The sequence below is a fragment of the Myxine glutinosa genome, chromosome 1 (assembly GCF_964187855.1).
Source record: "Myxine glutinosa chromosome 1, kmMyxGlut1.1, whole genome shotgun sequence".
Taxonomy (NCBI): domain Eukaryota; kingdom Metazoa; phylum Chordata; class Myxini; order Myxiniformes; family Myxinidae; genus Myxine; species Myxine glutinosa.
In genome coordinates, this window is record NC_136261.1 from 105,381,918 (window position 1) to 105,394,261 (window position 12,344).

The 12,344-nt window shown below is 52.9% G+C and overlaps 1 protein-coding gene across 4 annotated transcripts in view; it reads right to left on the bottom strand.

Moving 5' to 3' along the window:
* Window positions 1-12,344, bottom strand: part of LOC137427237 (cytochrome P450 2J2) — a 149,010-nt gene that overhangs the window by 12,807 nt on the left and 123,859 nt on the right. The gene's annotated exons all lie outside the window — the stretch shown is intronic.

Sequence of the window (12,344 nt, forward strand, 5' to 3'; positions counted from 1 at the left end):
ATGAACCCACTGCGGGCGTCAAGCACAGAAAATACTTTGGCTCCAGGGATTTGAGCTAAAACTTCCTGAACAGTTCTCATTGGGTAGTGCTCACGTTTTGTGCACTTGTTTAAGTCTTTGGGGTCTATACAGATGCGGACTTTGCCGTTGCGAAGAGCTACTACCATGGAACTCACCCACTCAGTCGGTCGTTCTACCTTCGCGATGTGACCTTCGGTGACCATCTCTTGTAGCTTGTCAACTATTTGCTCTCTCAATGCTGCAGGCTGTCTGCGAGGAGCGTGAACTACTCCCTGTGACCCTTCTACAAGCTTGATCCGATAAGTTCCGGGAAGAGTTCCAGTTGTCTTGGCAACTTCTGGAAACTCAGAGATTACTGCTTCCTGAGACACATTGACTAGAGGCTGAACAAGAGACAACTTATCGAGCTTGACAATGAGGCCTAGGGCTTCTGAGGTAGCGCCTGACATTACATTCTCCTGATCGAGGTCAATGACCTCAAAACTGGCTCTAACGGTCTTGTTTTTGTGAGAGAGAGGGAGTGTCACGGTACCGACAGGATGGATAGTATGGTTCGAGTATGTTTTAAGAACTTTATGCGACGATTGTAGATCGCCTGCGAGGTGCTGGACTAACTGGTAGTCGTTGAGTGTTAGTGTGTTGCACCTTGCACCCGTGTCAATCCGGAACCGAGTCGGCTGACCCAGCAACGTGACGGTCTGTGCCCACTTGTCATGAGTAGCCGTATTGATGCTTGGTTGTAGAGCGGAGATCCTTAAAATTTCAGATTCCTTGACGAGTTCTTGAGGAAGATCTACATGATCTAGACTGGTCTCCTCATCAAGGGACTTTAGGTCGCGCAGTCTCTTCCGACACGCCGCAAACCAGTGACCAGGCTTCTTGCAGTAGGAGCAGCTAGAATTAATTGCTGGACACTTGGCTTGCCTGTGCACTGACTGGCCACATTTGCTGCAGGGACCGTCATTCCGAAACCGATTCTCAGCTTTGAACAGCTCGGTGGCTTGTGTATGCCTATCAGGCTTGCTCTTACAACGTTGAGTCTGGTGCTGAGTTCGTTCGTTTTCAGATCTGAGGGCTGAGATGAGAGCATCTTCATCTCGGACTATTCTCATATGTTTCTGCGAGAGCTCTAGCTGTTGGCCAATTTCTATAGCTTTAGCTAGTGAGAGCTCCTCACCCCTATCGAGTAATTTCTCTTGGACCCTCTTATCATGGCTGCCATCAATGATGCAATCGACGATTATGTCGTCTGGGTCTTGGTAATCGCAATCCATGAGAATTATCCTCAGATCTTTTATGAAATGATCAAAAGACTCACCACTCCGCTGGCGCCTTTGTTTCAGTCGGTGTCTGGCAACTCTTTTGTTCTTTCTGGGCTGCACATAGTTCTGGAATTTGTTCAGCACTTCCTGCGGGTCGTCTTTCTCTCCTTCCTCCCAAGATAGAGTTTGGTAGATTTGACGACCTTGTTCGCCGATCCACGTTCCGAGCCATCCTGCTTGACGAGGCTTCGTTATGTCTGCGAGCGGCCCTGACAAGACAAAACTGACGTGATTTCTGAACCGGCAAAACTCCTGGTAGAGATCCAGACTCTCCCAGTCGATCGAGGGATGATCAAAGTTCGGAGATGCCATATTTATGGAGACGAATGGCGGCTTATGGCGTGAATATCAACGAACTTCTGACACCATGTAACGAACTCAAGCAGACTCCATCGTGCCGGAAGCGGAAAGCGCGTTTATTGACGCGGTGATGATTCACTCGTGTCTGACGAATAAGCGCGTCCGATAAACCACAACAACAATGCAAATACAAGTCAGAATAATACGTTACAGTTGTATCGCGGGCCTGCTGCATGGGGCCAAAGGACGCTCATATGCACTGTACTCGCCCAGAGCCCAGAAGTATAAAGCCAAGAACATGGCGAAGTTCACTGCTATAGTATGTGTGTTGGGTCGGTATCATTAAGAGCACTGCCTGTTCAAGGATCACCTGCCGGGACAAGTCGCACTGGGTCCAGAACGAAGCGAGGGGAATGCAAGGCGAGGAGGCAGTAATGCCACTGGGTCCCTGGTGCACTGTACAGCCCCACCACCCATCCTCCCCGTTCCTAACCTCTGCTCCCCAACCCTCGCTTATATTCTACGGCCCGACACAACCTCACCTGGCTGTATGAAGTAAGCAAGAGTCGTCCCCACACTCTAACTTGTTCTGTTCTCTCTCGTCCATTTTGCAGAATGAATGATGGCTCCATGTTCTGTGTGCATAGGTTTTAGTTATCGATTTATTCGTATGCAGCATATGGCTGCTTGGCTGCATCATTTTCTGGGGCACGGTTGTGCCGCTGATGCAGTGAACCCTTACCAGTAAGCTGGTACTAATTTTGCTGACCTCGGAAAGATGACAGGCTGAATCGGACCGCCTGGTGTTAATTCGATGGCATGACAGTGGCTTGAACTCCAGACCATATGATCTTAAGCCAGCCTTGTGCACAGGTAAGACTGCATAAGAATACGTGCTCAGGGTAAGTCTGCTCTTTTGTGCCTTTTGACTTTATTTGCTTTTGCTGTGTCGTGTTCACCGGGATTAACATCCCTGGGTGACGGATGGCCAACCAAGCTTTTACTCCCAGGCGTATACTCCATCATGGCGGTGGTGACACACGCTGGGGTAGTGGAGGGCAGTGAGAGCTTACATGGATGGACTGGCGCGGCACGGGGGTTTTTTCCGAAACACCAACAAATAAACAGGACAGGACAAGGAATTTAGCATGTAACAAATAATGAGTTTAATAAAATAAATGCCAGGATAACAAAGAATTTGTGGTAAAATCCAATTCCTAAATGAGGATCCTCCTCACAGACTCATATACAGACACAGGGAGAAATAAACGAAAGTAAGTATGTGTGTGGTGCGTTTGCCTGCTACTCCGCCTGGCGTCCTTGACCATCCCGGGCCGTCACAGGTCCCGCGTCCCTGCGCGGGAAAACACACCTTGGCACCGTCGCGTTCCCTGCCAGCGGCCGACGTGAAGCGAACAGGCCCTCGCTCCTTCCTCGCCCCTCCTGCTCGGCCGCACCGAGCCCCGACGTTCTTCGCAGGCGCACACGGCACCAAGCGCCACCACCACGAGCCAACACCAAGAAGAAAGAGAAGAAGAGAAGGATGCGTCCGCCCTTCCCGCAACCGGGAACAGAGCAATAGAAAATGCGACTGCTTGCAGTGAAGGCCAGTACGGAGAGAGCACAAACTGCGACCGCCTGTGACCAAGCCCAGAACGAGAGAGAGAAAGATGGCGGTCGCTGCGCCTTTTTGTTCCTGGTCGTGCAATGTTCTAGGATGACGTCACATGCGCGCCAATCAACGAGCACCATCGCATCAGTCCGTGGCCATGACCAATCATCACCTTTTGGGCGGGGCGTCACGGCCCTTCCTGCCGTCCCTTGCGATGACTCAGCTGGTGGCGTCAGTGGCAGTCGCATGTCCGCATCCGGACGCCCCTTGGGCACGCCCCACCGCCACACCCCTTGTCTAAATGTGATGCGCCCATGTTTTTTGTCGTGAAAGGTTACCCCCCATGAACCTCCTCTTCCCTCTCTAAGTCACTTCCTTAGGCTGTCCATGAGGCACAACCTAACAAACAAACGTTCACATTTATATGTATAACAGATATGTCTACACATGTTGGATATTGTTACGCTATCGGCACACGTGCAAAGCTCTTAAGTTGTGTCCTCGGACCCGCCGCCACTACCGATCCTGCGGCGCACCTATGGATAACTCCACGGCCTGATGGGTTGTGAAGCAGCTGCGGACGCCAGTTGGAATAATTCGGTTTAACAGTGGCCTTTCCCCTTTTATTCATGTTACCTGTTGAATTGAATTGTGGATAAATTGAACAGTTGTGAGTAAATGCTGGCTAAGCACTACCGAAGCGAAACAGTGGAGCAAACATTCCCATCTCTCTATTACGTACACACATTGTCATATCAATGAAAGAAAGGACATAACTGAGGAAGATTGCAAAACGTAGCAATTATTTATTTTCATGCACACAAGCAGGAAATTATCAAGCACATTATTCACAAGGCTTTATTCACAAAGCAATCAAAGGCGAAAGGGCATGTATTTGCAGCTGTTATGTTTATGGGGGTAGGCAATGGAATACCTTAGTCCAGGTAGATTGTATGGGGTCATGTGCTCCGAATGTCATGAAGAAAAAGAAACCCTCTTGTAACTAAGTCAAGCCCGCATGTCCGTTAAGATCGTATATGTGTCTCCTTGCGAGGGGTGGAGCTACACTAATTAGTTAGGGCACAAGGTAACTTTCCCTGCATGTAATTGAGTCTGTGGTTTTCCCTTCGTTCCTTATGACACTTGCAACACCAGCCATACATTCTGCACCTACACCCACTACACACACGTGACTGACTTTATTTTCCGGGCAACGCCGGGTAACTTTGCTAGTCGATCTATATGTGTGCTTTTACCAATTTTGAGCATTTTGTCAAAAGTTTCTGCAAGATAGGCACTCTATAGGCACTGTAGAGCTTAAGCTACCATGTACAGAGTGCTACCAGGGCAAAATCAAATTCTGAATAGCTATCCCTTCGAATGATACCATTGAAGCTTGGCTGAGTGGTACCGCATATTCCTTATGTTTGTAGACTTGGCGAAGCTGCAAGCTGTAAGCTCCACGCACAGCTGCAAGGACGAAGGACGGGAACAGTGGTGAGTTTGAGGTGAAGGTGGGAGTGAATCAGGGGTCGGTACTAAGTCCACTACTATTTGTAGCTGTGATGGAGGTGCTGGCTCAGAACGTAAAGGAGGGTTTACCGTGGGAGTTGTTGTATGCAGATGATCTGGTGTTGATTGCGGAAAGTATGGATGGACTGAAGGAAAAGATGAACAAGTGGAAGGAATGTATGGAGACAAAAGGTCTGAAGGTGAATATCAGAAAGACGAAGGTGATGGCAAGTGGTGAGGTGGAAAGAACTGGGAAGTGGCCATGTGTTGTGTGCAGGAAGGGTGTCGGAGTGAACTCTATTCAATGTGCAATGTGCGCTGAGTGGGTTCATCAAAAATGTAGTGGTTTGAGAGGGTCATTAACCAGTGTGGCAGCTACATTCAAGTGTAAGGTGTGCACAGAGGGAGATACAGATGGAGGAAATGTTGAGTTGGATCTTGGAGACGGCATGAAGATGGAAGGTGTGAAAACATTTTGTTACCTAGGAGACATGCTGAATGGAGAAGGTGGATCAGACTCGGCAACGGTTGCTCGAGTGAGATGTGCATGGAAGAAGTTTCGGGAACTGAGTGGTGTGCTGACGAGGAGGGGAGTGTCTTTGAAGCTGAAGGGAAAGGTGTATGCTGCATGTGTGAGAAGTGTTATGATTTATGGGAGCGAGACATGGGTAATGAATGTAGAGCAGCAATGAAGGCTGGAAAGGGTGGAAATGTGAATGGTTTGGTGGATGTGTGGAGCATCGTTGAGAGAGAGGGAGACAAATGATGAATTGCGAAAGATGATGGGAATAGAGCCTGTGTTGGATGCTGTGAAGAGAAACAGTTTGAGATGGTTTGGTCATGTGTTGAGGAAGGATGAAAGTGACTGGTTGAGAAGAGTGATGGAAATGAATGTAGAAGGAAGTAGAGGACGCGGAAGACCGAGAAAGACTTGGCTAAAGATGGTCGAAGAAGAAATGCGGGCAAGGGGGTTAACAATGGGAGATGCAGAAAATAGGGCAAAATGGAGAAGATTGTCATGGGGACCGCAAGGCTAACCCCCGCTCTTGCAGGGAAAATGGCCTAAAAATGCCTGTTGTTGTAGTTGTTGTTGTTGTAGACTTGGCGAAATAAAGTTTTATCTTGTGGGAGCTATGCTCGCACGATAAAGCCGGACAAAATGGACGACACCAGGAACGAAGTTTCACTGAGCTATTTATTTTAGTTCAACTCGAAAGAACTCAAAAGCACTGAACTAGCCCATCGAACGGGCGGCAATTTATAAGTAAAGTTCAACACACAAAAGCCACGCCTCTCAGGCGGGGCGTGGTATGCAAATAGGTAAGCCAAGTGTTCGCCCGGGAAAGGCAAGTCTGGACACGCCCGGGCGAGTCTGGACAAGTGACCGCTCGCCGGTTGCATCATCGGCCGGTGCAAGGTAATTGTGACATGCTTCCGGTAACCGCTACATGCGCCCCCCCAGAATTAACATGCACCGGGAGAGTCAGTTTGAGGGGGGTCTTGATGACCCGGCCGAAACGACCCCTGGCGATTCGTGTGGGGGTGTTAGGTGGCGTGGCGGTGGATGGTTGGGCAGGGGGCTTGGTTGACGGGGGCCGGCCCTGTCGTGGAGGAAGGGCCAACCGTGGATGTTGGTCGAGGTCCAAATGGGCCGGCTTGAGGCGGTCCATGGAGATGCAGTCTGGTTTGCCGCCGATGTCGATGATGAACGACTTCTCGTCCCTCTTCATGACCCGGAAAGGTCCATCGTATGGCGGCCGGAGCGGTCCCCGGTGTGCGTCGTGCCGGATAAAAACATACTCCGCAGTGCGAAATGCTGGGGGGACGTGGGGTTGGGGGCAGCCATGGTGGGACGTGGGAACGGGGGCAAATCTCCTGGTGGCCTCCTGGAGGACCGAGCATTGGCGAGCCGCGGACCAGGGGCCGGTGGTGTCAGGGATGAATTCGCCTAGCACGCGCAGTGGCTGGCCATAGACCAGCTCGGCGGTGGAAGCCTGGAGGTCCTCTTTAGGGGCCGTTCGGAGGCCCAATAGGACCCACGGGAGCCTGTCGGCCCAACCGTCGTCCTGGAGGCTGGCCCTGAGAGCGGCCTTCATCGAGCGGTGGAACCGCTCGCACAAGCCATTGGCTTGGGGGTGGTAGGCCGTGGTGCGATGAAGCCTGACCCCCAAGGCCTGGGCGACTGCGCCCCAAAGCTCGGAGGTGAATTGCGGGCCTCTATCGGAGGAGATGTCTGAGGGGGCGCCGAAACGGGCAATCCAGGTGCCAATGAAGGCCTGCGCCACATCAGCAGATGTTGTTGATGCCAGCGGACGGCCTCCGGCCACCTTTTGGTCCTGTCCACCATCGTGAGGAGGTGGGTGAAGCCCCGTGTGGAGGGAAGGGGTCCCACCAGGTCCACATTGACGTGGTCGAAGCACCGCGTGGGCACGTCGAATGGTGCCAACGGGGCCTGGGTGTGTCGGTGGACCTTCGTGCGTTGGCAGGCGACACAGGCGTTGGCCCAGTTGTGGACGTCCTTACGGAGCCCGTGCCAGACGAACTTTGCTGCCACGAGCTTCTGCAATGCCTTCCGGCCCGGGTGGGAAAGGCCGTGGAGGGCGTCAAAAATGTGCCGCTGCCATCCGGTGGGCACGATGGGGCGAGGTTGGCCCAGGGAAACGTCGCACAGGAGAACTGTGCCTGTGTCCTCAAAGGGGACGTCGACCAACCGCAGGCCTGTGTCGGCTATCCGGAGGGCTTGCCCCGTGGGGTCGGCGGTCTGGTCGGTCGCCATGCGGGCGAAGTCCACACCCAGGTGGATGGCGTTCACGCCGGACCGGGAGAGGCAATCGGCCACAGCGTTGTCCTTGCCCAGACGTGCCGGATGTCCGTCGTAAATTCGGACACGGCGGAGAGGTGGCGCTGCTGGCGGGCCGACCATGGCTCCGTAACCTTGGCCATGGCGAAGACCAGGGGTTTGTGGTCCACAAACGTCGTGAATGGGCGGCCCTCCAAAAGATGGCGGAAGTGGCGAACAGCCAGGTAAAAGCCGAGGAGCTCGCGGTCGAAAGCGCTATACTTGCGCTCGTTAGGGCGAAGCTGCCGGCTGAAGAAGGCCAGCGGTTGCCAAGCCCCGTTCACCCACTGTTCATGCACGGCGCCCACCGCGTAGTCGGAAGCGTCCGTGGTGAGGGCGATGGGTGCGTCGAGCGCCGGGTGCGCCAGCGTGGTCAAGTTGGCGAGGGCCAGCTTAGCGCCCGTGAACGCCGCGTCCATCTCTGTGCTCCAGGCGACGTCGTGCTTGGCCGGCTTGCCCCGGAGGGCTTCGTACAGGGGGCGCATGAGATGGGCGGCGCGAGGCACGAACCGGTGGTAGAAATTTACCATCCCCAAAAATTCCTGTAGGGCCTTGATGGAGCGGGGGCGCGCGAAAATAGTGACTGCCTCCACCTTGGTAGGCAGCGGGACGGCCCCGCGCTTCGTGATGCGGTGCCCCAGGAAGTCGACGGCCGTTACACCAAACTGGCATTTCGCCGGGTTGATGATGAGGCCGTGCTGGCTGAGGCGCTCAAAAAGCGTGCGCAGGTGGATGAGGTGCTCCGCCCGGGAAGTGCTGGCGACAAGAATGTCGTCCAAGTAGACGAAAAGGAAGGCGAGGTCGCGCAGCATGCTGTGCATCAGCCGCTGGAGGGCCTGGGCCGCGTTCTTAAGGCCGAACGGCATGCGAAGGAACTCAAAGAGGCCAAAAGGTGTAATAACCGCCGTCTTCGGCACGTCGGCCGGCCGGACGGGTACCTGGTGGTAGCCCCGAATGAGGTCGACCTTGGAAAAGATCACCCGCCCCGCCAAACGGGCGGGAAAGTCCTGTATGTGTGGTATCAGGTACCGGTCGGGGGTGGTGGCATCGTTGAGGTGGCGGTAATCGCCGCATGGTCGCCATCCACCACCCAGTTTGGGCACGATGTGCAGGGGCGAGGCCTATGCGCTATGTGAGCGCCGCACAATGCCCAATCGCTCCAGCGCGTCGAATTCCGCCTTCGCCACGGCGAGTTTGGCCGGGTCGAGGTGGCGAGCCCTGGCGTAGACCGGTGGACCTGTGGTCGGGATGTGGTGTTTGATGCCGTGCTTGACGGCGACAGCCGAAAACGTCGGTTGCGTGAGGGCGGGAAACTCGGCGAGCAGGCGGGTGAAATCGTCCACGGCAGGGAGCGCGCAGGCTAGCTTGGTCGGAGCGGAACCGCTCAATGAACAAGTGAGCGAGCTGAAGGTCTCCGCGTTGATGAGCCGACGCCATTTGACGTGGACCAAAAGCCCATGCGCGCAAAGACAATCTGCACCCAGCAAGGCCATGGGCACGTTCGCCGTGATGAAGTCCCACCTGAAGCGCTGGCCCCCGAAGCAGAATGCGATGCTGCACGAACCGAAGGTGCAGATGGAGGAGCCGTTTGCAGCGACCAAGGTGGGGCCACACAGCGCGGCCTGTTTGTCCTGCACCGAGGCGGGTATCACGCTCACCTGAGCGCCGGTGACACACAAAATATGCCGCCCGGACGCTGTTTCCATGATAAACAGAAGGCTGCCTGAATGGCCGACGCTCATGGCCGGCAGCGAGCGCCGGCCTGGTCGTTTCCTGACCTGCCGAAAGTGCATGGTGGGCGGCACGTTCTGGCCTTCTGCCCGAACCTGGCGTGGTAATAGCACTTGGTCCGCTCTGGTGGAGGCTCCGGCGGTCGCGTCGGGTGCGGTCGATGGGGCGTCGCGGCGGTCGCTGCCGCCAGTGGCGCTGACTCGGCCGGTGGTGGCGCCGGCCGTGGCGCGGGCGTTGCCTCGGTCGGCCCAGGGTTCCAGGCGGCCGCTCCGACGTGTCGCCTGGCCGAGAAAAATTTATCAGCCTCCTTGGCCAGGGCGTGAGGGTCCGTGATGGGCGAGTTAGCCAAAGCTAACCGTACCTGCCCGGGTAGCCGCCGGAGGAACAGCTCGCAGAAGAGGAAGTCTGGGCTGTGGTCACCGAGAAGAGCAAGCATGTAGTCCATGCGTTCGGATGGACAGGCCTCGCCCAGCTCCGGGAGGTCGAGTAGTTGTCGCGCGCGTTCGGTCTCCGTGAGTCCAAATGCACCGAGGAGTAGGCCTTTGAGCGCGCCGTATTTGTCGGCGTTCGGCGGGTTCTGTAGGAAGCTCAAGACCCGGGCAGCGGTGGAGGCATTGAGCGCAGAGACCACATGGTGGTAGCGTGTCGTGTCCTCTGTAATGTTCCGCAGGGCGAATTGAGAATCTGCTTGGGCGAACCAGACGGCCGCGTGCGATTACCAAAAGCCCGGGAGCTTCAAAGCTACAGATGACTCCGTCGCCATGTTCTTGAAAAGGGGTCACCAATTGTGGGAGCTATGCTCGCACGATAAAGCCGGACAAAATGGACGACACCAGGAACGAAGTTTCACTGAGCTATTTATTTTAGTTCAACTCGAAAGAACTCAAAAGCACTGAACTAGCCCATCGAACGGGCGGCAATTTATAAGTAAAGTTCAACACACAAAAGCCACGCTTCTCAGGCGGGGCGTGGTATGCAAATAGGTAAGCCAAGTGTTCGCCCGGGAAAGGCAAGTCTGGACACGCCCGGGCGAGTCCGGACAAGTGACCACTCGCCGGTTGCGTCATCGGCCGGTGCAAGGTAATTGTGTCATGCTTCCGGTAACCGCTACAATCTCATCTTATCTTGCCAATCAGCCAAATTTGACCCTTTACGGACTATATACTCCCCCTTCCGTTCTCATTGTCACAGCACATACGCTACCCCTACAGCACATACGCAATGCAGCAACAGAAAGAAAATACGTATGAGTGAAAGTATGTGGCACATAGTGAAAAGTGTTCGTTACTTTATTCATTATTACATATCAGTGAAAAGGTGTTAACCCGGAGTGTGTATAGACATATCTGTTATATGTCTTTTAAGCAAAAAGTGCCTGTATTTTCCGTCATGATTCAAAAAAATAAATGAAAAGAGAAAGAAGAGGCACACCATAAAGGTCTTGTCAATCAAGGGAAAAATGCCGCTGTTGCTCATATGAAGGCTGGTGAACATTTTAGTTTTGGAACACCAAGGGGAAAATGGCCTGGTTTCAGGACATCACACCCCTCTTTCGAAAAAGAAAGGATACACAGTTACAGACAGGTAGGGATGCACTGTGAATGGCTTGGTTGAGAGTGTAAAGAAATCATTTGCAAAGATTTGGAAAAAAAAAATCCCTTTTAAATTAATTTTTCGAAAACAATCATCAAATTAATTGTTATGAGAGTTTTGTGTAAAAGGAATATTCTTGTTGTATTGTCTTCTCACGTATTTGTCTTACTTAAACTCCCCAAAGTGTTAAATAAGTGATGTCTGTGAGGGTTATTTAAGAGCCTAGAAATAGGTGACAGTTCATATATACATGGCAATCTCCACGCATGGCTTGCGGACTCCCTCTTCTGTCATAATCAAAGTGTGGCTCTCAATGGAATTCTCACATCTCTTCTTCCTGTCCAGGCTGGAATTCCTCAAAGCAGTGTTCTGGGCCCTGTGCTTTTTCTGATCTTCATCCATGATCTCTCCGACTCTCTGGAAAATCCTCTCTATCTTTTTTCTGAAGACTCCACCCTCTGCCGCTCCATATCTCAACCATCAGGTTGGCATGCAGCAGCATCTTCACTCTCTGCAGACCTGGACAAAATCACAGACTGGGAAAACAAGTGGAACATGTCTTTCAATCCTGACAAATCTCACAATCTCACGTTGTCTCTCCAAAAATACTGTCTGGATAACCCTCCCATCTACTTTCTCAAAAATCCTCTCAAACAAGTTCTGTCACTCAAGCTTTTGGGCCTCACTATCTGCCATGATCTTTCCTGGGAAAACCACATTTCCAAGCTGCCCTCCAAAGCTTCCTTGGCACACCTGAGGCCAAAGTCCTTCCTTGGTACACTTGAGCTCCAAACCACTTACAAAGCTTTCCTCCACAGCTTGATAGAGTACTGCTCTCCCCTCTGGGCTGGTGCTGATTCAAAGCTGATTCTGAAGGTCTTTCACTCTCTCACCTCAGGTAGGTTGGTGGTCTTTCAGTCTTCTACTGACTCCTCTCTGGCCTTGTGCCTCCTGCTCTACCTGTGCTCTGTCCCCCCAAATATTCCCGCAAGACGTTCAAGGTCTGCCAGAAACCATCTTCTCGTGAAATTGCCAAAATCAAGACTCTCTGCTCACCTGCACTCTTTCATTCCTCTTTTTCCCTGCCTCTGGAACAAACTCCCACGCTCTCTTCAATCCCACTCCTCCCTCCAGGTCTATATGTTCACCAATATCTCATCATATCTTCCCCCATCCAAAACCTTGATCTTTTCTACCCTTGTTAATCCACCCCAAACCCACCCCCTTCAAATTCAGTTTTCTTTCCTGGAAGTCCCTGCAGTGTCCATCTTGTTTATCCAGTGTGCTCCACCACAGCCTTCTCTCTTCCATAGATCTCCTGATGTCCCTATTCCCTACTGTTGTTGTGCTTTCCTGTTCACCTCCTCTTGTCTCCTGCTCCCTTTGCTATATGTTCTGTATGTTAGCCCTTATA